Source organism: Lonchura striata, chromosome Z, assembly GCF_050655825.1.
Source record: "Lonchura striata isolate lonStrDom1 chromosome Z, ASM5065582v1, whole genome shotgun sequence".
Lineage (NCBI taxonomy): Eukaryota > Metazoa > Chordata > Aves > Passeriformes > Estrildidae > Lonchura > Lonchura striata.
The window spans coordinates 25,132,712-25,158,622 of record NC_140740.1 but is presented as its reverse complement, the minus strand read 5'-3'; the positions used below and the strand labels follow the sequence as shown (position 1 = coordinate 25,158,622).

The 25,911-nt window shown below is 40.1% G+C and overlaps 1 protein-coding gene across 15 annotated transcripts in view; it reads right to left on the bottom strand.

Annotated features, from left to right (window-relative positions):
• PALM2AKAP2 (PALM2 and AKAP2 fusion) overlaps positions 1-25,911 on the bottom strand; it is a 280,598-nt gene that overhangs the window by 176,005 nt on the left and 78,682 nt on the right. The window lies entirely within an intron of this gene.

Genomic DNA, 25,911 nt, shown 5'->3' with positions numbered 1-25,911 from the left:
ATGAAAACAATCCCCCCACTGGCTGGACAATGCCCTTACCTACAGATAGGTCCAAAAGTCAAATGGACTGTTCCATCTCAACCCCCAAAATGTATGGTTCACCCTCCCCTAAAACATCAAGTGCCTGTAACCCCATTGGCCCAAGCCTTGTTCCAGCCCACCTTGAAGCCCCCTGATAAGGGGTCTCCGAGGGGCCAGATGCCCTCTTGGATCTTCCCCTCTCTTGGAATCCCTGCTCTCTTAGAACTTCCACCCTCTCCTACTCCTTGTCTCTCCCCTCCCCCATCCCCTCAGGCCTCACCACATGCTGTGTTTTGCAGCTCCAAACAAGACCTCTCACCATCCCTAATAAACCTGATATCCTAAGACCAGCCTTCAGAGATCTCTCATCTCCATTCATCAAAGCCATCCTGGAGCACAGCCTTCCCTACAGGTTCTTCATCTATGAACATTTATAGTTGAAGTAATCATGCAGTAGATGAAAGACCAGTACTCAAAGCCTTGAATTTAAACAAGAGAAATAAACAGGTCTCAAACTGTAGGCATGTATGTGGTTCCAGCGCTTTGAATAGATGAACACTTGGATATCAGCCAATGTTGAAGTGTATCTCTAACTCAATACTTAAAGAGTAATCACATTAATGTGATAGCTCAAAATCAGGAAAAATTTTCCCAGTGCTTTGAAATGGGCAGACTGAAAATAAAATCAAACTAAAAAGGTCTTATTTGAAATCTGGCATAAAAATTGAGAACAACAACAATATTCTGGGTGCTGGAATGCCATCGAATACATTATGTCTACCATCACACAAGGGCAGTTGGAAAGGCTGTCAAGATGACTGGCTAAAGGGCTGGCTGGTTAGTCACTAAGTGCCAGATGGACAAAACCAACTGTCTAAATGATTTCTCCCGCATTTGTAATTGGCCTCAGTTGTGGCTGAGCTCCCTGGCTCTGCCTGCAGTTCTCAGGTCTGGTGTTGGCAGCCGCCTTGGTATACACCCTGCAGGCAGCATGCAAGCTCCTCTCAGCACGACAGTCCCTGAAGGAGCTGTGGGTTTTCTGGTCATGCCCTCCTCCAACAAATTTTGCTTCATTTGTGCTGTGGAACATCCACATCACCATTTCATTCCACCCTCCTTTACTTTTTTTTTTCCCGCCCACTTCTCATTTTCATGCCAGCTATTGCAATAACTTACAAAGAGACATTTTCTGATATTGGTACAGGACTGCTGGTATTTTCCACATTATGCTATTTTAAGAATGGCAAATAGGACCATGTAGAGATGCCACTTTGTGCCCAAAGCAGCTGTGCTTTTAAGCACCTCTGGCTTCTCCCTCGTGATCCAAATCCACACTGAGTGGTCTTGTGGCCTTCTGGCTACAGAACTCCTCTGGTCTCTGCTCATCACCCCATGTGTGCCTCCTGCTATGTGTTTGGGACTTACAGCACCAAAACCAAGAAATCTTAGTTGAAAGTTGTCCTACATTTACATGCTTCTGTCCTCTTCACTGACATGTCTTTGGGAAGTACCAAAGTCTTGAGGCCAAGAAGTCTTTAAAAAACTGCTGGGAAATAAGCAAATGACTTTATGCTGAGTTCAAAACGTTCAGCACAGATTGTTTTGTAAAAGACACAAACCTCAGTTTAGAAGGTGAAACTGGAGCTGCCTGATTTGGGCCACTTTTGGATTGCTTGACATTTGAACCCAAGGTCTTGCAGAGGATGGTTCCTGCCTGGCCCTGAAGCACAAGCACAGCTTTCGCTGTCATTCTGTCTATGACTGTCTCAGGTGGGTGTCATTGAGACAGAAAGTAGAAACTGTTTTCAAAGGTACCAGGTAGACTGCCTTGCCACTGTTTTCTTGGTCCTACAGTCTGCTGGGAAAGAAAGTAGAGGGGTCCTACTGCTTTTGGGCAGTACAATTGCAAATATCAAAATGCCCAACATTAAGTAGAAAAAAGATGCAGGACAAAGGATCAGAATGGTTTTTGCCAACAGCACATCAGCAAAAGTTGGAAAGAGCTATGTTCAGTTTATTATGTCTGTGCATGTGATGTAGGTAATCATGGATAGGTAATTTTCACCCAAAACTAAGTTTAGCTGTTGGATCTTGTCCAGCCAACCTCTCAGCCAAGAACCAGCAGATGAATATGGTCACTAAATATCCTAGTGAAAGTGGCTGAAGCTGTGCTTTACTCCACATTTGCAGAGGGCTGCTGGTGGATGGTAGTCCATTATCACAGCTCATCTAGGTGATGCAATCTGCTGATCTGACTGTGAGTTTGAGCCCTTCTTTTCTTTTTGTTTCCAATGCCCACTGCTGAAATTAGTGTTTTGGTAAATATCTGCTCAATAGTAGTGCTCTCAAAAACTGTGGCCAGGGAGACCAAGAGAATATTGCAGAAAAATGCAAGTTTTTTTACACGTTGCAAAATATCCAGTGCCTTTTGCACACCTATTTATCTTTTCTCATTTCCCCTTATCCCTCCCTCATGCTCTTCCCATAATAAGGCTGTGGAGTCACACATCACCATGTAGGAAATGCTTGTTTGGCAGTTGAAAGTGCACCTAATATGTATAATACAACAAACCTTCATGCTAAATATGAGAGATGTGCTAAATATACATCTATGGACCCAGGAAGCACTGCAGAAAGGCACCAAATGCTAAACTTAATGCTTATGAACCTTCACCACCTTGTACTATTGTGGTTTATTATTATTATGAAGGTCACATATTAACTTTCTTTTCTGTTTCCCATTCCTGCTGCATGCTGTGTGGCTTGCTTTGATAATTGGAAATTGCTCTACAAACTGACTGCCATGGCCCAGGAGACAGAAAAAGGTCTATGAAAGCAGCAAGAATCAAGAAGAGGGATCCAGGTCCAGATAGTAAATGAAAAAGATGGGAAAATAATAATTAAAATGTCCCTATTGCTGCATGTATAAACAGAATTTACAAGAGGGGATTGCTGGAGGAAGAGCTTCTCTGCAGTGTATGAGGCCATCTAGTGAGCTCAGGCATTGTAACAGCTCAGCTTTTTTCATGGCATTTTGTCCTGATCCCTGTCCAGAACACTTCACATGCCAGCTGTCAGCCAGGTATGCACACAGATATTCAACAATATTCTTCACAGCAAGGTGAAAGGAGAAAAACCTCTGCAGGAGAAGAGTGTGACAATAGAAAGGATGTGGCAGATGTCAGGAAGCTTGGCATGTAGGTTTTTATGGAAAGTTAGAAATCCAGTCACACCGGCAGTGGAAGGACAACGTTGTGTGCAACTTTCCACTGAATCCTGTCCTCAGCTGCACAGCTGAGGATGACAAAGGGAAGTGCTCAGCTGGAGGGCACCACAGCAACTGGAGTGCTGAGAAAACTTTGCCAGGAGCTGTAAGATATAGGCTGCTCAGTATTATGGGATGTCTTCCCTGAAAAAACTGCTAAGAGTCAAGGAAATGGGAAAGTGATGTGCTACAATAATTTCAAGTTCTCAGAGAGTTGATACTTGTATTTTATAGGATACTAAACTGGCAGTCCTGGAAGGGAAACTGCAGCATTGTAAAGAATCATACCTCTGAGTCCTGTCCTGGTGTTTGCCTCTGAGCAGACCACTGGTTGCCTGGGGTTGAACACATGAACAAATTCACTGCCCATCCACTCCTCTGCATTCCACATGAGGTTGCCAGGTTATGAGAACAACAATAAATATCTGGGATTTTGATAGCTTTTTGTGGCTGCTCAGAGAGCCCTTGAACATACCTGAATCCATGTCTGACTCCAAAACCCACAGCCATTGTCACACTGTCCTGGTACAAACTATGATTGCTCAACCCGGGGTACAGTGCTGGAGGATGTGAGCACAGGATGGTATTTCAACATTTCAAGTGCCAGCATGTGATTCCTGCCTCCGTGGTGACATTTTCCACTTTTAGCATAGGCACAAGTGTTCATAGCAAGTTTGCTCTGTTGCATTAGAAGTACCTCAGAAAACTGGAAGGAAAAGACTGGAAGATCCTCACCTAGTAAACATTAGTTTAATCTCATGAAATGTTGGGAGCAGGTGAGCACACAGTTCACCAGTTTTTCTGTCTTCAGCTGACTGAATACATTCACTTGCTCATCTCTTGAAAAATTGTTTGACCTGCTTGGACCTTCCTCAGTGGGGAACTCTTCATGCTCACCAGTCTATCTCTGGAAGAGCTATAAATCTGGAGCTTGGTAATTGTAATAATTACAAATTGTTCCACATTCTTTTGAATTGTCACTGAAGCCTTGATCTGCAAATTTTAGGACACCAAATTAACTTTAAGTATGAAATTGTTAGTCCCAGTGCAAATAAGCCTTCACAACTGGAAACCTTTGCTATTTCAATAAGTTTGTATGTATCTACATAGGCTATAGCTGGGAGAAACAAAATATAATTAATTTTGTTGCAGTGTCACCCAGAATATACAGTAGCACCATTGCTAGTTACAGATCCCAAGCTTTGTAAGGACTTTAGAACTTGTCACGGTCCCGCTGTACATGCCCTTTTTGTCTTCTGCATGTCTATATAACTGTATGGTATAGCTGTGATCTACAGACAGCAATACCAAGTAGTTTGTTCCGTGGAAGGAAATGCATATGAACCCACTGCAGTCATTCCATGCAGACAAAGATGGTCTTGATGCCACAGCTGAAGGCTGGAAAGAGAGGTGCAGTGTACTGTGAGCAGGAGGATGAGGTGGGATGATGACACAGGCAATGAGCAATGAGCAATTTCACAATGGTCAGATAAAGACAAAGAACAGGATAAAACAACTCTAGAAGCAGCAAGCCAAGAAGAGAACAAGTATCAAAAGAAGCCCAGCCAGCAGATCAAGGCAGGTGACCACTCATCTGCACCTGAGCACCACATCCAGCTCTGTGGGCTGCAGCTTCAAAAAGATGTGTACCTGCTGGAGCAAGTCTAGTGGAGGGCCATGGAAATCATCAGTGGGATGGAACATCAGTCCTGTAAGGAAAAGCTAAGAGAGCTATGGTTGCTCAGCCTGGAAAAGAGAAGGCTCTCGGAGACGTTGCTAAATTCCTAAGGGAGGTTTATCAGAAAGATGGGGACAGACTTTTTTTCAAAGTCCTTATATCCATAGGACAGGGGCCAAACTAGAAGAGGGTAGATTTAATATAGATATAAGGAAGAATTTTTTGTTATGGTGTGGTTAGAGAGAAACTGGAATAGATTTCCAAGATAATCTGTGGATGCCTCATCATTCTAATTGTTCAAAGCCAGGCTGGATTGAGGTCTGAGCAACCTGACCTAAGCTGAAGATGTCACTTCTTATTGCAGGGGGTTTGGACTGGATGAATTTCAAAGGTCCCTTTCAACCCAAATTATTCTGTGCTTCCATGATTGTTTAAAATATGCAATACATATATAGCAAATTTGACATGGAATTACAGACCCATGAAGAAGGACCAAGGTATAAACGCTCTTAGAAAAAAAATAAGAATTGTTCCAAGTGTACTCCAAGTTGAGGAGAAGTAAACCACCAATGTCTACATCACATTTGCCTTGGAAAATGGAAGAAACCCTCAAAATGTTCACCTTAATGAAGAGTTTGAGATGCTGATAACTTGACATATATTTTAACTATGCCTGGGATGGATCCAGAGAGGTTGTGGAAGAGTAACTCTAAGAACACAGAAAAGGGCAAGTGATAGGACACATAACAGTTGTAACTATTACTCTGCAGACTTTTTATATAATACTGTTCTTCTTTCTCCTCCTATAATATTTTGACTGATACTAAAAACAAGTCAGTAATTATATTGGTAAGATTTTTTTTTACCTTAACAACAAAGTTTTTGCTTTGGATAAGAAGTCTGCTTATTTTTCCTCCTGACAATTAATTAATTGCAACTTCATCACACTGTAGATGGGAAATGGATGCCTAGCTATTTCCCAGCTCAGTGATTTGTGCACTATACTGTCTTTTCTGTGGTCTTATTTTGTTGTTCTGTTTTTGTTTTGGTTTAATTTTTGTTTTTGTTTTCCTTTTCTTTGATTAGATGGAACTTTGGGTAGCATATTTTGAAAGAATTTATTTTCAAGAGCTAATATATCCTAATTTAAGGACAGAAATAATTTTCTAAGCCCCAGATTTTTAAAAAAATCCCAAATGCTATAACAATACAACAGCTTGTATGAGTTTAATGCACTGAATGTGGCAGCACACATTTTTTCAGCCTACAGGAGAAAGAGCAGACCAACCTGAACACTGTGATGCTGTGTCTAGGTCTAAACCAGAGTACTAGGGAATAGATGGAGGAAAGCGCCAGTGGGTAGGGGAGGAGGAAACTAGAGGGCATTACATAAAGAAATAGAAAGCCTTTCAGGAGAGAGGCAAAATACAGCTTTTTAGCTATAGTTCACTTAAAAATGCTTGTTTTATTTAATAGATTCTATTCTTTTAAAATTATGGTTCCCTGCACTTTCACTTCCAAAATTACCATAATTTTTTAGAAAAACAAGGTATTTTGAAATTGCAAAGTTAAGTGTTAAAATATAACATCTCAGAGTCCTGAAAAAGTCTATATTTTTCTGTCTATTGAATTCAGCAGATGGTTTTGCTGTACTGTTTTTCATATTATGGAAAACAATGGCTTGGCTTGAATTAAAGATCTCATTTCCTACTCCTTACAGCATCCTCAGCCTAGGGAGCATGTTACACAAATGTGAGACTTTCAGGTGTGCCAACTCATACAAAAAGGCTAGTCACATGTCAACATCAGGCTGATATTTCAAAAACCTAAGGCAACATATGGATGCACCAAAAATTTCTTATGGAGGTTTTCCTTACATAATGATTCACTGTTCTGTGCTTGTTATTATGGTAGCATTTGTTACATGAAAGCAACATTCTAGTACTTCATTCATTCAAACATTTCTAGTATACAAAAGAATGTATCCTTTGTAACACTGCCAGTCTTTGGGTTATTTCAATGAAAGATGGATATATCTTGTTTCAAGATAAAAGACTGGAAACTATGATATAACAGTAGTAATATTTCCATGTAAATAAAATCCATATTTTTTCCTCAAAATTATTTTCTTCTTCTTTCACTTTTTATTTTTTTTTTTCACTCAGAATGCTTTATTGCTTAAAATCTTCCAGGCAATGTGTCAGTTCCTTAAGCAGAAAAAAGTTTTCTGCTTCTTTAGGAGTCTGAATGCCCACAATTCCTGAATATAAATGTCTGGGATACTATTATCATACACATCTGACAATAACCCCCAATAAATGGACACACATGGACATAAAAACTTGGTGGCAGATTTTAGGAATACAGATCTCTTTGGCAACGCTACTGTAATTTTAAGAAAATTATTTTTTATTCCAGATAAGTATGTCTTCTTAATACTTCTCTTGCTATTATTTATTGTAAGATAAACAAGCGCAAGCCACTTTGCTATCACTCCAGAAACAAAGGATGCATAAAATGTGGTCTTTAGGGTCATATATTTGCACTGTTCAACAAATAACCTTTAACATGTATCCACCCAAAGCTTTCTCCTGCAGTCCATGCATACATCAGCTTTTGCCTGTCAAAGAAGACATTTTCCTTTAAAATATGGCAAAAAGAGAAAGTCCATGGTTTCACTTTCCAAGTTACAACCCCTGAACTTTCTCCCCTGAAGTACCTCTTTGTGGATACTTTGGAAATATGAAAATATAAATTACTTGATAAACTAATGGCATCTTCTATAATCTTAGTGAGATGCCAGCTGCCTTTGTGTTTCACCAAACTGAAGAGAAGACACTAAGCCCTCACTTTGTGGTGCAGCTGAATATGCCTGACAAGGTCAGTAGAGCTTTCTTTACTATCCAGCTAGCAGATCATCCTTATGACTTCTGCAGGTTACAAAACTAAAATATTTCCACTGAGTGTGGCATCAGGACAACCTCAGTTGGGATGACTTCTCACATGATGCCATGGAAAATATGATGAAAATGGCAATTTTTACATCTCTTGTACTTCCAGTTCTTACCAATCTCTCCTTGGTTTAAAAACAACTAGACAGATCATACATTGGTATCCTATGGCAAACAGGTAGCTATAATAACTCCCATCAAAGCTAATCACGCAGTCTAAAATATGACAATGACCCTTGCAGCTGTAAATGTTAGCATAGGGAAGAAGCTGTTCCAGATGTGGATGGAGTTAGCCTCTGAGCTGGCAATCTGTGCCTTCTGGGAGTTAACTCTCCCACGGTCAGTCATCTAGGAGACAGCCTTGGGCTGTGAGGGTCAAGACCACTGGGTATGATGCACAGTAGGCAGAGAGCTCGTGTTAAGGCAGAGACATTAAGAAGAAGGTTACAGTGATGATGTGAAACCCTAGCCTGCTGCAGGGCTGATGAATTGTGGGGTCATGGTGATTCCCCAGCGGATGGAAGGAAATGTTTATTAATGAGAATTTTAAAGGGATACATTGAATACAACACATTTCTAGCAGTCTGCCAAAAAGAGCTCTGTTGAACACATTTCAGTGCAATGTTTGTTGACATTCTGGTCCCTGATTTCCACCACTTTTATCTTGAGTATAGTTACACTATTTTTAAAGATGGATGTGATTCTGGATAGCTTAAGGAAGTACCTTAATACAGGCAATTTTAGTTGTGGACTAGTCATGTTGTCTTGGATCATTAAGAACATTTTAAATTAAGGGATGAATTTAAAATATGTTTAAGCCTGGCAGAAACTTGTGCTGATGTTGCCTCTTGACCTGGGGCCATGTGCAGCACTCCAGGCTGGTGTGGTCCCTGCTGGCTGCCAGGAAGTGGGGTGTGTCACCAGGGCACTGTCTTCTCCCTCAGGGAGGGACCAGAAGTGGTTTTGGGTGAGTTTGGATGCTCAGCATATCACTGCAGCTTTTCCCATGCCACACTGACCAGTAGCTGACCTGTGTGTCCCACATTCAAAAATAGATGCAATATACAAGCTGTTTCCAGTTCTGACTGAGGAAGAGAGGGATGTAAAACTCATTTTCTGTGGTAAAATTGAGCCTTCCCAGGGATAATTCCTAATGGCTGTAAACAGCTGTCCACTCTCTGGGTGGGATGGGATCTTGACATTATTTCATGAAGACTTGGTCATATAAGCCTAAGTATTTTAGTTAGCTGTTTCTATTTTGGACAGTTCAGGGTATCATATTAAAAAAAAAAAAACAAATATAAAAAATCATGCAAAGAATATATGCTTGGACCTTATGAATACATTTCTATTGGGAAGCAGTCAGGCTGATGCTGGCCCTTTCCACATGTCCTCAGAAGGGCTGTAGTGAGAAACCTGGTGTTCCATACAAGAAATGCTCTTGACTTAAAATGAGCGGGGATGGAGGGTGATGCATTTAGATAGAAAACCACTATGCAGAAATAAATAAAGATATGTAAGACAGAGTCAGGCAGTGGTGCTCAGAGGAAAGGTGACCTAACACTTAGGACAGAGGCCTCTAGAGAAAGCCGACACCATCCCAGCAGAGTAAATGCCCAGTCTTGCCAGCATTCTCGCCTGCTGGCTTGCAGATGGTGGGACACAGCCTTGAAAATCAGCACCTCCTTTTTTCCTGTCTGGGACACTACACATTCTCACACTGCTTCTCCTCATGCTGAACATGCAACATGGCAGGAGAGTTCTATGTTCTGCTTTTGAGACAGGACACAACAGGAAGCAGAAATTGCTGAAGACCAATCCAATGAAGATGACTTCTCTGGAGGAACAAAGCCTTGCCTTGCTTGAGTAGCTGCTGAGTGATCCTGTGTGCTTCTGGAGACCACAGTGCTGTCACACTACCAAGCTGGGAATGCCAAACATCTGTTTGGGAACTGGAAGGCAGCCTAGTGAGGGAATGAATAAGGGCAAGAAGGAACAGGAGCAGAGAAGGCAGTTTCATGTCTCCATGCTGCTGATGATTGATGAGATCAATCACAGCCACACTATTGCTAAAAGGACAGAGAACAGACCAGCAAAGAACCACCATGGTCTGTGGCAACAGCAGCAGCAGGAGGGCAGGACTCCCCTCCTGGCTCCAGTACTGATGCCTCCTGGTCCCTTTCCACCAGGTGGCTGTGCTGTGTGCACCAGTGAAAGGCCCCAGGGCGGGACCACGGTGCTGCATGCCTAGAGGATGGGTACAGCAGCACAGCTGTGTGACAGCACAAAGCAGGGAAGGAAGGGAACCACAGGTTCCCTGTGACAAGATTAGTGATGTCTTATAAGCTTGGAAGGTAGTTTAATGAGTTCCCTGTTGCCTCAGATGTTTAACATACTGTATCAGTAGCAGAGATTGTTAGATGCTTTTAGCAATTCTTAGCAGAAATCTGGAAGATATGAAATAAAGAGATGTAACAGACCACTGAAGGGAAGTACAATACTCTTAAGACCCCCTTGTATTGAGCAACTGCTGTGATATATGTTTGATTCTCCTTGTAGATACAATATGGTAAATAATTGTTAGGCAATTATGAAGTATTTATATGCAGTATTGAGCATTTGTTTTGTTTCCCCCTTGTGATGACCTTTTATTTCTCCAACCATAGATTATTTTTCTGTCTTTGCTTAGAAGTATATACCATTTTGACATTTGTGGGGGTTAAAGGACACTCAAAAATTATGGCATATGGTTGATGATTTCTCTGAGAAGTATTACTCCTCTAGAGAACACTGACTTAATTAAATATAAAATATTTTCAGGATTTTATCTATTTCATAATAAATCTGATGAGAAATTATCTCAATATTTTGTTTCCATAAAACAGAAATATTTGCTTTTTATCAGTCGACAGATAAAAAACAGATAAAAGTGTTACAATCTCAGTGTTGAGAATGTTTTAGTCTTATCAAAATAGATGTTTTCAGGAGGTCAGACAAATAATATTTCCTCTCTTTCCTAACATTTTTGATAAACTTATTTTTTTCTCTGTCTTTGAGGCACTGCTGAAATTTCAAAGTCTCAGAATTTTGTCTATGATAGAAATTTCTAGTTATGAGCCATTCAAGTCATCCCTTTATGCTACAGCTTCTTTTATAGCTTCAGATTCTCATAATCCTGTTCTCCAGGGTGCACAGAGTATAAAATTTATGCCTTCTGTTCCTCTTCACAGATGCCTATTCCGACTCTAATAACAAAGTATGAAAATACAGAGTCTATTTCAGACTAGTGAAACAATGTTAAATTATTCGGAGAGCAAAACTGAAACTCTGAATTCAAACCAGAAGATATATTTATGCCTTCAAAAAAAACTCTGAAACAAGTGACTCCAACAGAGAAATATTTTGCCAGCTAGTGAGAAGAAGAAGAGTGGAAAGAAAATTCAATCATGATTTCAAGCATTTGTACTGGGAGTTGGCTGGCTGCTTTGCAATGACAGTCTATCCAGTTCTGTGCCTGGCATTAGCTGTTTCTAGATATTTCATGGAAACAGACCAAAAATTCAGTGTTGACTTGCATATAGGAATGTTTCTTTCTTATTCAAAATGCAAGAAGCTGGCTCTGTTATACACTGCAAGAGCCAATGGCCTGTCCTAAGCACCAACTTAGTCTGTGAATCTCTGGGGACTCATTACAGTATTTTCCAAAATACACCACTGTATGTGTTTACAAGTGCAACAAGATGACTGTTCATAATGCAAAAAAATCTTGGGTTCCCCCATATCCACATTTTTAATTTCTTGGTTTGGGTTTCACAATCTGTCATTTGCTCTGGTGAAAAGCAGTTTCTGATCTCACTTCTCTGTTTCATTTCCATACATACTTAATACTTCCCTTTTCCAAGAGAATTACAGAAACATAAATAGTGCAGCCCTCCCTCTTACACTGAGTATCTCAACAAACTGGTCAAGCTTCATCCTAAAACTGTGCAGGAGCAGAGATACCCAGTAGCAACTGACAATCTACTTCAGTATTTCAACATGCTCACTCTTGAAAAAGATCTGCAGGAGAAATATTTGATTATTTTCTTCAAGGTCTGGCTTTCTGGAATATTAATCCCATTTCTCTTGTGTTTGAAATTTATTTCCCTCATCTTTATAGCTATTTTCAGACTAGTTGAAGACATTATCACATCCCTGTTCAACTTTCTTTTCCCAAAATAGTTTTCTTCTGCAAGTTTTGGATTTTTTTTATGAGGAAGAGGGGTATAAGTCTCTGACTGGCTGGAAGCAAGCACTGAACCCCAGTGGACCAGGGGAAGGGGTCCAGGAAGGTTCTTGATTGCAGACTGTGTTGGCTGAACTAACATTGCTCCTGCTGATTGTCTCTGACCTCATCTCACAGACCTGAAATGATGGTCCCTCCATGGCCTCTCTAGTGTTTCACTGTCCTTGATTGATGGAAGGATTTCCCTAATGAATTTCCATTGCCAATATTTAATTTCAGTAGTTGTGGTCCCTTCTACCACATACACAAAGAACCCATTATTTCTTGCCATTGCAGTGGCTGATGACATTTTTGAACACCTACTCTCTGCATTAGACTGAGCACTCTTTCCTTGAAGACCATATACCCCAACCACTTGCATCTTCCCCTCCTTTCTGGTAACCTGAACTTTACTTTCTGTGCAATTGTACTTTCAACTGCACATTAACCCAAGTGAGGCCTTGCTAACGATCAGAGAATATTATTTATGTTTCATTACTACATACCAAAACGTCCTTACAGCCCAAAATCCTTGACTCATGTCCAGCTTCTTATTCACCCTAGTTCACACATGCTTTTGAGAGACCTGGGCTGACAGCCACAGCTGGCTGGCTGCACAGTTGGCTATGCATGCCCAAAGATAAAATTTTGCAATTTCCTTCTATTGCATTTTTAGGATCATCTCTGATTTGCAATTACCATACTGTTTTTCACCATGTGCCCCCATGTTTGATGTTGTCCTCAAGTTTAATAAATAGACCATCTACTCATAAACATTCTCATAATCTATGGTATTATGAGAAGATGAAATAATCTAAGAACCAGCATAGAGTCCATAAAAACTTTTCCCTTCAATTTGGATGGAATAGTTTCTTACTAGTATTTTCTCTGTCTTCGACAAGTTTTGTCCAAATCATATTTCTACCTACTGAATTATAAAATTATCAAAGATCCTTTACTGTTAAGGTAAATGGCATCCCCAGCTGACATGGTCTGCTAGATGCCTGTCAAGTAAGCTGGGTACCTTGGCAGGCCATATTTGATAAATTAAAGTTGTTTATGAATCACTGTATCTTCTCCTAGACAACCACATGTACTCCTCTAAGGAATGCAATTAGGTTGTTATCCCCTAACTCTTCTTTTCTCTGCCCACTTGGTAGAGTTAAGCATGGTATTTGATTTTCTTATGAATGCCTCCCTTGAAGACATCAAAGGGACAGGACTCTGAGATGGTTTCAGCCAGATGTCCAGTTCAGGGATAAATTTCACCATGCTCAGATGATCTGAAACCAGCCTGATTTGCCTCAGTAGTCTTCAACTTGTTTTTCCTGATTCTGCTTCAGATAAGTTCCTGGTGCAAATGCACATCTAGCCCAGTTCCAGCACACCTTTTCAGTGAAGACTGAAGAACAAAATAAGACTCACAATGTCATTTTTCCTCTCTGTGAAACAGGAGATAAGCATTTTCCTTTGCTTTCTGTCTACCAGTAGCACTACCACAGAATAATTTCCTATTATGGTACAGATCACATTATGTCTCTGCCTTTTTGGCTTTTGTTCTCACCTGATTTTGCAAGTCTTTCAAGTTATGCTTAGCAATCTGAACTGATTTCCATTTTCTGTGACCTTTTGTCTTTGCCTAATGCCAGGGAAAAGCCAATGATTTAGTATAGTGAGTCTAGTCCTACACCTCCTATCTTTTCCCTGGATAGTTGGTGCTTTTATGGTCATTCACTCTGTGTAACTCCTCTAACCATCAAAGCTTTCAGTTATGAAATCTTGAGTTTATTGTAATCTGCCTACCCCAAATCCATTATTTTTAATTTACTTTTCCATTTGTAAGTCACAGACTTCACAATTTCATGGTCATCCTTGTCCCTAACCTTTATATTTTGAGGGGTCTCAACACAGACTAACCACTTTACAGAAATTTCTCATTCTGAACAATTAGCTGGAAGAGGTATTCATGCTCCAAAGATTTGCTTCCCTGTGCAGATGAGGTTAATATGATTAATACTATTTTTAAAATAAGTGTAGTTTTTAAATGACTTTCTCTTGTTTCTTCTGCTGAACTTGTCAGGGAATGCTACTAGTTAAATGAATCTGAGAGTGGTGATTGAATCTTAGAATTTTCCCAGTATCATTAGGATAACCTAGATGCTCTTGCTTAGGAGAAAATTAATATGCACAAGCTATTTTTCCTTCAGTCAAATCACAGGGTTTTTTTAGCTAAGCAAACAGTGAAGCTACAGGAATGATAATCAATGTGGGACACAAAGAACAAACATTATCCCTCTCTTCTGCAAATCTACCCTCCTACTTAATTAAAAAATAGTCTTCCTAGGAGAATAATGAGGAAAAAGAGAAAACCAGGCAGCAGAAGTAGTGAGAATCAGAGGAGAACCTGTACTGAAACAGAAGGCATAATTTTGACATTTCCTGATTCCTTCTGGAATTAAATAATCACACCATCACACTATAACCTATTTTTTCCGGGTTGGTAGGATTGACCAGCCCTCTCTAGCTGTGTTCACACAGGCTGAGCAATGCTGGAGGACCATCAGGGCCCCTGCTCACTGAGCATGGATGGCACAGCTGACAGGGGTCCATGATACCACTGAGTAAAAATGTGTGGGTTTGCAAATCCTCCCATTTGCAGCCCCTAGGATGAAAGGAGGCAAAGAAACGAAGGCTAAAGTGTGGAAAAGTTTTTGGTACTCCCCAGCTCCCTCTGTGCTGGAGTGGTAACAGCATTCCTGTCACTGCCCTAGAGAGAAGCAGGTAGTAAGGACCATACCACTGATGAGTGCAGAGGAAAAGACAGTTTCATCATGGAGACACCCCACATTGCTGTTCAGAGTTGAAAGGGAATTTGGTGACAAAAGAGGAGAATGGGAACCCAAATGTTGCCTATAGACCTGGCTGCCTGCCCTGAAGACTGTCTGTAAGGTAGGTCACTTTACTGAGATGCGACAGGAGAGGAATTTGCAGAAAATTGTTGTTTCCTGGAAACCATGTTGAAGAAGTTAACAAATTCTTAAGAATAAAACAATTAAATAAAACTAGAGGCTTGGCAGAAGGAAAAGATAGATATGAACAGCATTTAAGAGAAAACTGTGGGAACAGTTAAACTCCAGCAACTTTAATAGCCATGACAGTTTTAAATCCTTACAAGTCATTCTATCAACAAAGTCCACCTAGCTGCAGCAGAAAACGTATGCTTCTCTGTTGGTTCCCCTCCCTTTCATTTGTTCTAGCTGATGGGGGACAAGAGGCACAATTAATATTTTATCATCAAATGAATAACTAGTGCATGGTCCTTAGGCTAATATTTCTCACAAACAATATATGCTGTATGAAATTAAAAGTTCAGCTAACCACTAGAAAGGAGCTACTTTATTAAAAAAAAAAAAACAAAAAAACAACAGCAATGAGAGCTGCTGGAGTACTTTTGGTGATTTTGAAGGTGATGCTTTATCGTTTCACCTTGATTCTCCTTGGGAAGCTATCTTCTCTGCCTGCCAAGTTTTCCCAGCTCTTTATTAAAGTTTTCATCCAGCAAAAACTGGACCCTTGTTCTACATGAAAAGCCGGAGAAAATGGATCTTTCAAACCCCTTATTATGCATACCCTCTCAGAATACTCTCACAAACACATGATTCAGCATCCTGGGGGCAAACAGGCACATTAACACATTTTGTACACTCTGGGCTATTTCCCAGATATCATTCCTCCCATGGTAGACATAAAACACTACTATTTTTTTTGGAAGACACTTTCCTATGAAGGAAATCCTTCAAAAAATTACATAAGATTGGACTATTTTCAAAAGACATGTGGGTCAGATTAAAGAAATCATTCCTTCATAAATATTCACCACTACAAATTGTTCTCAGTACATAGAACAGCATGAACATTCTGCCAGTAAAATCGTTACACAAGAAAATTAGGTAAAACCAAGATGTTCCATATCCTGTTTTAGTGTCTAGTTGCTATCTAGAAAAGCTTCAATTACAAATTAAAAAAAAAATTATCAGATTAATCCAACATAGATTTGTATTATGGTTAACTTGTCCCAAATATCTAGGGGCAAAATTACAGGCTACCACAGCTTCTAAAAATATCTCCATATAATTTTTGTGTCAACAAAAAAAGTAACATATTTAATTTCTGAATGAAAAATTTCATGTATCTGTAGTATATGTCGCTTCCATAAGGATTGTTTTTTTAACAAAGTTTATTCATATTTAGAGAAAGGAATGTGAAAACCCACTTGCAACCCATTTTCACCTTTGTTCATGCACAGTACTTTCAGGTATGTGTATAACTAACAAAGCTACAAGCAGTACAGTCAGAGATCACTAAGCACAATCCACCTCTTCTCTAACCAAACACAAGCTATCAGTATTTCTTTCCCTTATTGCACTGAATCCTTCTCTGCTCAGCAGCAGGTAAGCAAAGACTAATGAGGAAGGAATCACCTTTCAGAAATGCTGGGTCATTGCATCAGGTTTTTCAAATGTCTTCTCTTTTGGGAGATGAGGTGGCTCAGCGGGGGCTGCTAAGATGGAAAAATATCAATGTATTACTCATCTTATTCAAGATGCCAGTATGATGCAGTCTGTACTGATGCAGTAAATGGTAAGAAAAGCCACCTAGTGAAGTTGGGAAATTATTAAATAGCAGCACTCTTAACAAGAAAAAAGACATTGTCAGGATAATTAATTTTGCAAATTTGCCCTACACACATTTCATATGACAAAATAAGCACTGGAAATAAGGAAGGAATGTCAGACACCCTGCTTTGCTTGCATCATGTTTCACAGACATTGCTGATCTGGTAATCTTCCAAAAGAAAAGCTGTATTTTCTTGTTTGCAATTGAGGCGAGTCAAGAACAACTCCACTGAAGTAAGCAAATTTGTGATTTAACTGTGCAAATCCAACAGCACTCCAGTGCCACATAAAGCGAACCTGGTGCCCAAGAGAGTTCTGGTGGTGCTTGGTGGAAGTCCTGACAAAGCACAGCTCCACTAAGGAGCCACCTGTAAGAGTCATCCTGTGCATTAAATGTCTCCATTCGTCACACACTCCATTTAAACAGGAGTTTTCACTTCCCAAGAACCACAGTGCATTCTTCTGGCCTCCATATGAATTCAAGAGGGAGGAATTGTAGATGTTACATTCTCCTTTCTTCTTTGAAATGCCTGAAGAGTGGAATGAGTGCCTACGAAACACCATGCAATAGCAGCCTTGCAAAAAGTAATGTGTAGCCACTTATACTGCAGGCAAGAAATCTGTTTGGTCCTGGGATCCACAGTTGCCTTGGACACTATAAGCCAGGACATCAGGATGTAGCTCTCATGCGTTCTGCTAATTGTTTGCAGGTTATCAAAGTGTTTGTTAGCTATTACATTCCCATTCTGTAGAGAGGAAAAAGTTGAGGCATGTATGAAAAGTTTACATGGTGGACATTGGTCTGATTTGTTCATATTTTCTGTTCATGTACTGTAAATTTTAAATAAAAGCATTTAACAAACCAGAGTAACATAGCATCTCTATGCTACAACTGAGGTGTATTGCCTTAGGTAGTATCATTTTGACTGTACCAATCCCTGATAATTGAAGGTCTCTGGGTAGAAACAATGTACTACAAACATTTAGGAAAAAAATAGCTGGTAAGAAGAAAACAAGTTCTCAAAACTTGTTTGTGCAAAGAAGACTTCAATTACTGGAACTTGTTTTCAATTTATTCTTCCAGAGAATCAACACCATTTTCAGTGACTGCTGTCCAGACCAGGCTGGACTGAAGACCTGACCTCTGATATTAGACATCCATGAAATAATCTCCCCAGCAGCCCTAACAGGGCTAGGAAAACAGGATGATTTTTCTGTGACATAGCCTCAATATAATTGTAAAGCTGCTTTTAAGTAGCAAAGAGCAGAGAATAACATGGGGGTTTTGAATGTAGGGTGGTTGCTTCTGAAATTACTTGTCTAAAAGATGATAAAGGGAGAGTTGGCTTGCCTGTCTGGAAGATTACAAAACACTGCCCACAGCCTGAAAGCTGGGTTTTCAATGACCATATGTGTGACACAGCCAGTTACATCTGATGTGGTGGTTACTTCCAGCCTTTGGCAGGCAGGAAATTTTAGATTGTGCCTAAGTGAAAGTACAAAAAGTAAGTGATTTCACAAGAAGAAAACAGAGCTTAGGATCATTGTGTTCTTGGCATGATGACACCCTGCAGTTCTCCACAGCTCTCCACAAAAGGTGATATCAATGGGGTAACAGCTCAAAGGCATGAGGCATTTCCCTTGCATGTTCTGGGGCATAAACAGGGTACACATGTAAATCCTGTGGCATTTTCATTGTTTTCTCCTGCTGCAACATTTCCTGAATTCAGAATGATGCTATTTTGCCTTTTATTTATTTTCTTGGCTGAAAATCCTATGGCATCAAAACTGGACTACCAGTTTAACAAATATGAACCACTCCCCCATATCAGAAGTGATGTCTTATTGCTGGGTGTAACTTCTGACAGTGAGCTGGGCTGTCTTGCAGGACAAAATCTGTGGCTAGTCCTGTACAAACCCTCTGGAATAATGTTTGGAGGGTGAACAGGCTACTTTGGTTTCCCCACCTGGGTGCGGTAAGCAAGATGAGATTTACATACCCTGTTTTTCTGGTGACACATTGTTGCTCTGCAGCAGCTGATGTTGGAATGCATTTCTAAATTTAGGAACCCTATATGGGATTATTCCAGGTGTGCCGAATCACAGGGCTCAGAGGTCATCAGACAAGTCAGAAAATATTTAATATTTTGCTGTAATTTAGTAGTATTTCATATTGCCCTTCTATTCTTTGGAGCTAAGAGCTTTATGTTCAACTGAAAGTCTCAACAAACATTACCTGGGTTACTAAGACTGCTCCTTTATCTAATGGTCCTACAGAAAAACATCTTTCTGAAAACCAGACTTTCCGCCCACATCCTGATTGCAGTATGGATTCTTGGAAGGATCACTTGTATGAAATTCACTATTCTGATTAATGAGTACCTTACATGTAAAAAGCAGAAATGAGGCCAAAAATGGACTCATACTAGGAAACAGTACTTACAGTTTTCTAAGTATGTTTTTTAATATGTACAAGATTAAAACTGAATTGAAAACTTCTAATGTATGCCTAGGGCTCCAAGATTTAATTATAAGTTATTTTCTCTGTCACTTATTTCACATGAGTGTTATGTGCTCCCTTATCATATGCTTACATATTACCAGTAATCCATGATTACTGGGAATATCCATTTATTCACACTTTGTGCAGTTAAGGTTCTGTAGGCAAGTTCATGTTTTCCAAGTGGGTTTCCTAAAAACAAAAATTTCTTTAAATAACCCAGCAAGGACTCCACCATTTAGGAAAATTTCCCTGACCTACAATGAAAGATGTCAGGGTCTGAGCCAGGATTGCTTTCTCTCTCTGGTATCTGCAGACAACAAACATTTCTTCTGGTGTTAAAGATCTGTGTTACAATTTGAGTCCATCAGTTGGTTATAGACTTACTTATCTGCTTGAGAGATCACTCAGGCTTGGGAAATCCAGGTTGTAGTCCAGGCTTGTGGTCCCCATTTCCTTTTCTAGTCATTGCTTGCCTTGATGGCATGCATCTAAAATCTTTGCAGCAGAGAGTATTTACTACTGTGCACAGCACAGAGCAATAAAATGGGGTGGGGTCATGCAACCCCCCAGAGATCCAGTAGGAATCCTGGATTCCTGACTCACTGCATATAGAATGACAGCAGGAGAAAAAGAAGAAATAAAACAAGCCCAGTGGTTAATGGGCAAAGATAAAACCACTATCATGTTAAAGAAATTCATCAGTTGCTGGGAACTGGATTTTGACAGCTGAATTAAAAAATATAACTCCTTTAGGAATTAGAATTTCTAATAGAAAATAGAATTCCTTTAAGAATTACCAACAAAAGCTATTTAAATTATGCAGGTGTCACAGCATGGGCCTGAGACATCTTATGTCTTCAGAAACACGATATCTCAGCTGCCACTGCAAAATAGGAGAAAAACGTGCAGAATTCTGAACAGCAAAATTTCACTTGGTATTCTAAGGGGCACCAATGAAATTCTCTTCATTCATTCCTGTACCAAAGAGCTCAGTCCACATCATACTGAATGTGTGAGAAAGATAATTGCACAAGTGAACTTGGAATACAAGATGTGGAGGAACTGCTAAAGTCTCTTACTTCAAATAATGCAAGAAATCTTTGGTAGAGGTAAGGGTTTAGCCCAGGGGTACTTCTGCACTTCAACCTCTCATGGGTGATTTCTTTCCTAGAGGCAATTTCCAGAGAAATATTCTGCAGCACCTACATTGTCTCGACAAATACAGGATACAAAGTCCCTGTGACTCTCTCCACTAGCAATGACTGCAAACTTTCCCATTTATGTGCTGGTTTTGCCTAGAGAGTAGGTTATTATTAAAAACATTTTATTTCAGTATGTATTCTAGTAGACAGGTAAGTACATGGGTACAATAACCTCTGCCTACAGAAGCCACTCTATTTAAGTGGCCATACTTTTTGCTGGTAAAAACATTAGTCCACAAAGGGAAGCTTTGCTTGCTTAGCTGCATTAGTAAAAATATTCTAGTATAGAGTTAGAATAATTTAACAAACTTTCACATGGAAGACTAACTGTATTTACCTAGGAATGGAAAGCATGAACATGATATTGCTCTGCCAGATCTTTCAGATTATTTACAATCTAAAAAATATTTTTACAGCTTTTTTAAAGTTTCACCAGTGATCCAGTTATTCAGAATCATCTTCATCTGTTTCAGATAGCCTTTTCCTCGGCAGGCATTTTGTTTTTGAATTTACTTGCCTTCTTTAGACTCTGTATTTAGGTGAATTTGTCCTGAGGTAGACTGACAGCTACAGAGAGGGGAGAACAGATCCCCATTTAAGCCCCAGAAGGTCCAGAAGGTGCTCTGCTGGCACCTAGAGCATATGAGATCCTTGTCCACAGATTCTTTTACACGGGTAGCACCTAGAAGGAACAATTTCAGTATATACCTCTCTTCCACTGTCTCATAGCTACAACTCCTTGCATATCAATTAGTATTCACTGGCTGAAGGACTTCAAAAAAGAAGCATGAACACTGTCCAAGCCTGACTGGTAAACTGGAATTTACCTTTCACTCCAAATAGTCTTTTAAGACATTAGTGATGTTCTAAAGTCATAATGCACTACTCCAGTTGCTCGACCTTGCTGACCAAACTTTGCACCACACAATATGGTTTGTTCAGAAATCTTAACTGCAGATCTGGGTATTGATTACATGGAAATCCCTGGAAAAGCTCTGCTTTATCTGACCTTGAACTAATGTTTTATGTTGTTGGCTTTGCAACATAAACCAATTCTTGAGTTTTCCTTCTTTCCTCCCTATCTTCCCCTGCCTCTGTTGCTTGAAAGTTCTCCTGACACCTTTGTTAAGTCCTTTTTCCCCTGTGGCCACAATAAGTCACAGCAAATGCCATGCAAGTCTTACTTTGAAATTATTTTAATTCATGTGGATATGTTGTATAAAGTCTCTTACTGCCTCCACTTATTAGTCCTTATCTCTCCTCAATAGGTTTTGCTGCCTCTGTGCACATGTTATACCAAGTCAGTTCTGTACTTTGACTTCTTATAGCAATCTGGTGCTGGGGCCTGATTCCTCAGTATCTTTCACCAGAGAGCCATATACCATTTCAGCCTACAAGCCTGTGTTTGTACATGGCAATGAGCATGTTTTACCTTTGTAACATGCTGGTCCAAGTGCTCTGAATGGCCCCTGTTGTTACTTTGACCACATCAATTGTATTCTTGGATGTCTATAGTTTTTTCTGAATGCATTGAGCTTCTCTGTTACAGGTTGTTGGCATTTCTGAAGTGAGACCATGATACATGTGCAAGCAGGTTACTGTCTGTTCCTGAACGTGTGTGAACATGCCTTGGGATTTTTTTCTTTAACTGCAAATTCTCATTTGAATTCATTACATGTGTTCTGTTCTTATCAATTAGGATTCCTTACTGCACATCCGGTCCTTCTTTACCGTCAATACACCATCGAGGGGGATTTGCTTTATTTTTTGTCTTAGGATTCAAGTACTGCAGAAGTTAAAATAGCCTACAGGGAAGGTGACATGCTTTTCAGACTGTGGATTTTTAAAAATCGAGGCTCAGCCTGCCAGTGCCCACTGGGTGGCTCCAGACACTGCACCTTGCCCCATCTCCACCTACTCAGTGCCAGCCCAGCTCTGCAGAAGAACGTGTCAGTGCTGGAGATCAGCAAGAGTGACAGGGCAGAGCCTGGGGTCATAAGCAGTTGGTGCATCAGACACATAAGTAATCGTTATTGATGAATATTTGCATCACGGTAGTGCCCAGAGGCACAGTAAACTGTGCCTGTGCAGGAAGAAACATCAAGGCTTAAATTCCACACATTGCCCTTGAGGCACTTAACCGAAGTGCCTGAAGTCAAGAGAGAGAGAGGCTTACATAGGCCACAAAGGTGATGCTGCTCCCTCACCGGCTGCATGGGGGGAACCAAATGAGATGATGATTCGATGTAGGTGACTTATTTAAGCTCCCACGTCTCAACAGGATGAATCTGACCCATTGGGAGAAGGGAATATTGAGGACCAGAATTGCAGCTGTGTCTTCCCTGGCTCTGTGACCATGCATGTGAGCATGTGTGCATGTACACTGCATGTCCCGACCTCAGAATTTTATCTGCATACACACACCCCCCACTCCCTGCATGTTCTGGACTCTATGTTCAGCACATAAAGAGTGGTTTGGCAGGGAAGAGAGAAGTCCTCAGATTTTATTTGGAGAGAGGCTAATTCTGTAAGCAATAAAACAAATTCATGTTGTTGCCTAATGCTCTGCCTTCTCTTTCTAAATACACTCATGTCTTTCAAGATTGTGCACATGTAGGTTACTTTCACACAAGATTGTGCACATGTAGGTTACTTTCACACAAACGTGTCTTCCTGTTATAGATTTTCCACTACTTTATTTTTTGTCATCTACCAAGTGCTGTAAGGAGCTGTTTCACCTGTACTACCCTGTGTTAGGGCTGGCATGCACGGAAAGCAAACCAACAAGACAACCCCAACAAAAGTAAGCATAACAAGGAACGGAATGGACTCCAGTCAGTTTTGTTTTATTCCAGGCAACTATCTCATTTGGATGGTGATTAATATTTAATTTGGACGTAATGAAGTTCAACAGTTTCCCACACATTGTGTTATAATACAGTTCACTGCTTCAGGAAACCCCTGTCAATTCTACTAGGCTTAAAAGAGGTGTGAGGATCCTAGATGGCTTTGCACTGGTGGTGATTCAATGCATAAGATAATACATATGTAAGGAAGAGATTCCCCATCTGGCTAACCCCATCATACTAAGAGATGTGTACTTTTTAACTTTGAAGTGTTAAAGCTAAGGAGACTCAGGAGTTTTTAATTGGATAATATTTCACTAAATCTCATCTAGTATGGCAGCAGAAACCCAGCCTTGCACAAAAGGTCCATTTTATTGCAAAGGCTGCAGTTATTGAAATTGCATTTTTCTTGCTGAACCTGACCTAGAGGTATTGCCCCTTTCACAAGAGCGTGAAGCATGTATTAACTGATATAGAAACTGATGGCATTTTACAAGTCTTATCTTGCCTAAGAGATGCATCCTTGTGTGATGGTTTTAGCCCAGCTGGAGATGAAACACTATAGGAAGAAATTAACTCCACCCTAACTGAAGCCAGGACACCTTTGCAACCTGCTTCTATTCTCAAGGAAAATATCTCTTAATCTATAGCACACTGACATGGGTGGAAGTGTCAGAGGCACTAGAGGAGGAAAATGCTTTGCTATGTACAGGCAGAGTTTTGTGATTTCTTTTATGTCTGGCTCTCAAATTAGGCAAATGTATGTCTTTATCAAGGTCCATATATGTTACACATATTTAAGGAGAGCAGACATAGGTGATGTGGAGGGAATCTGTACTCCAGTTGAAGAGTCTATCCTTTTTTCCATTCTGTAAGATGCATAAGAATAATTACATTATTACAAGCTAGCAATGCCTAGGAGTTGTGGAAGAGCCAGAGACTGCTACTATTAAACCAAGAACACCAGCATTCAAGCAACTATTAAGGCACTGGCATGTCATCCTGCTATTTTGAGTTGAGTTTCAGAGCTGAAGTAGGAAGCTCTGTTTTTATTTTTAGTGTTGGCTTCTTGTTTCTCTTTTTTAAGTGTTATGTCTGAATATATTATACCATATGAAAAAACTTCAAATCCATTGCCACCCAGCAACCCCTAGCTCATTGCTTTTCTTACATCATCATGCAAGTTCTAAGAAATTCTCTAATCACACTGCAGAGCAGGTTCCTTTGAAAATCTGTAGTTTCCTGGCTTTTTGTCTGGTTTTGTTTTGGTCTCTGTTTTTCTAAGAAATATATCACATATAATAAATAAGCCCCATCAAGAGCATATTGGGAGGTGAAGGTTGTGCTCTTTTGTAAACCACTGTTCCAAGGGATTGCTGACATTTGAATCTGCAGACCTGCAGCACATGAGAACTGGTGTTGATCAGTCGTAGTGGAGAACTAGACAAAAGGGTTGGGGATGAACAGCTGTTCCTGTGAAGAAAGCTTGATATTCCCTCACTAGGTGAGCAGAATTTGAAGACTGCATGGCCATGAGGAGACATTCCTGCAAGTTCACTCTTACAGAGCTCACCCAACAGAACTGGTCAGATGGGAAGCAAATGAAGGCTTGCCTGCATCTGCATCTGGCATTCCAGGTTAAAGCCCAACACACTGAATAAGCAATGTTCCTGATAATTTTCTCCATCTGCTATCAGTGTGAAGTTGCAAAATAAGACACACTGTTCTCTGCACTAGCATAATTTCAGGAACTGCTTATATCTCTCTGGAGGTTAAGACTGAAGGAAAATGGCTCAGACCTGGGAGAAATTTATGGCATCTCTGGTCCCAGCTTATACTGTCTGCTACAAGGGAGAGGTTTGGGGAGCTGGTTTTGACATCAGATGATCCTTCTCTTGAAGGAGTGCAGTTGCATCTATCTAAGCTCTCTCTCACTCTCTGTCATGCAAAAACTGTAGGTGACAGTGCAAGATAGACTAAATTAGAATCAAAGTTCACAGTCTGAAACATACTAGGTTTTTATCATGGAAAGATGATGCAGGAAACAAACACTGGCATCAGAAAGAAATGAAAAAATGGATGCCTGAAGAAGAGAAAATGCTGAAGGTGCAGCAGCTGCAACAACCTTAGATGAACCATGCTGGACTCTTCAGTGAGAAGAGATTTTAGCACAGACCCCATCTAGCATCACAGGTCTGTGAGGAATTCATAGTCTATTAATAGGATGTAGAAATATATATTTAATTTTCTCCTTATCAAATCAGCCTGGGGAGGGTTTTCTTCTCATGGCCTAGCCCAGCTTCTCTGAGAGAACTCAAATCTAAGCATTTACCTGTAAAATTCAATTGCAGTAATGGTAGAAGACAGTATTTCTGTCAAATTTGAAGGTGTTCTACCATATTTTGCATCTGCTTCCACTTAGATTTGGACTTATGTCTAATACCAGTAAGCAGAGATGAAAGACAGTATAACAACAGAGTGCACAACTAAGGCACCTTTTTCTTG